Raw genomic sequence first — 1791 nt, forward strand, 5'->3', positions numbered from 1 at the left:
CAGCTCTCCAGCCCTACACCTTGAGGGATGGCTCACGGATGCCTTTGCCTTCAGGGCCAGCTCCGCTGTGTTTCCAGGTGAGACGCAGGGCCCTCTCTCCTGAGAGCTACGCCAGTGGGGGACAGAGCTAGCTCTTCTCTTCTCATGCCCTTGATGCCACCTCTCTGGACTGCCAAAGGTGGCAGGGGAAGGGGAAGAGAGCATCGCCCCATCTCATGACAAAGAGTGGTGGGGCCAGCTGGAGCAAGCTCGCCTGTGCCCCCTCCACCAGGGCCAGCTCTGCTGTGCTGCCCACTACCCAGAGTGCTGTGGCAGCGGAGAGGTGGGCCAGCTCTCCAGAGTGCTGCAGCCAGTGGGGGAAGGGGTGCTGCACAGCCCTTAGACATCTATGTGGTCCCCCGTGGCTGCCCCAATCAAAGATGTCCCCATGTCCTTGAATGGCAATATGAGCCACAGACATGGACACTGACCCCTGCCATTGTGTAGCCACGGACCCAGACATGGCCCTCAGCATCAGTTTGGGCTGGGACCTCACCATGGCCCCAGGGGGAAGGGCTGGTCCCAACAGGCTACTGCTCCCCACCCTTTAGTCTCCAGTTCCATCTCTCTCCATAAAGTTCAAGCTGCTCCAGTCCTCTCTCTCCCATCTGACCGCCGCCTGCTCACACATTGTGGTGGCTCCTGCTGCAGGCTGGCTGTGTAGCTGGCAGGCTCGTGGGTGACCTCCTCCTCCCCGGCTGCATGGCGTGGAAGCATGTCCTAGAGGGAAGGTCTGGGGTGGCATGGCGGTTGACAGGTCTCTGTCTTCCTCCTCCTCCACTGTGCTTCGGGGTGGCAGGCTAGGCTCTGTGTGTCCCTTGCCCCGCCTGGCTGTGGGGTGAGGGCGGGTCTGTGTGTTTCCCCACCCACACCCTGTGGCACGGTAGACCACAGGTCTCCTCTTCCATACTGTGCTACCTGGACTTGATTTTCGAGCCCTCGGCATAAGACAGCTTTGGCCACCAAGGCCACCAGGCCTAGGATGAACAAAGGACTGCCATCTTCTCTGCTCTCGACTGATAGAACTCCACCCCCAGCAAGCTGTCTCTCTGCCCAGTGTGAGGGGGAAGGGGGGCAAAGAAACTTTGAAAGCAGCCAAATGAGTCCCAGGCATCCACTGGCCACAGGAGCTAGTCCCCACCTGTTGCATAGGGTTGTGGTTAGCCAGACTGCATGTCACCCTTGCCCTCTTCAGGGAATGACGGCGTCTTTATGATGGGAGCCAAGTCCAACAGCATGTCTTATCTCTAAGCTCTGTCTTTTGCCACTCAATCTACACACCTCCTCATAACCACCTATGAACAATTTGCTGAAGGGCCCAGTGGCCCCTGTTAACATTCCTCTTTGCATCTTTGTGTTTCTCACATTGATTAATCTGAAGGCCTAAATATTTTTTTTTATTTGTATATGATGTTCATTTAGACTGTTGAATTCTTCTGCCGTGTTAGGTCATTGCTCAAGGAAGGGATCCAGAGAGAAACAGAAGAGAGAAGGAGGGAGACATAGAATGAGGAGAACAACAACAAGGAAAAGGAGGAGGAGGAGGAGGAGGAGGAAGGAGGATCAGGAGGAGGGGAAGTGCTGTGACTAGGAATTAAATCACTGTGTCTCAGCCACAGTCACTTGATCTCAATAGCTTTGCAGTGTTGAAGAATTGGGTCTGACAGTGGGGACAATCTATGGACCCAAGTACACATGTTTAGAAGGCAATTGGCCAGGCATTTCGTGTCCATCTAGTGAAACAATAGAAGT

The sequence above is a fragment of the Meriones unguiculatus genome, chromosome 5 (genome assembly GCF_030254825.1).
Source record: "Meriones unguiculatus strain TT.TT164.6M chromosome 5, Bangor_MerUng_6.1, whole genome shotgun sequence".
Taxonomy (NCBI): Eukaryota; Metazoa; Chordata; class Mammalia; order Rodentia; family Muridae; genus Meriones; species Meriones unguiculatus.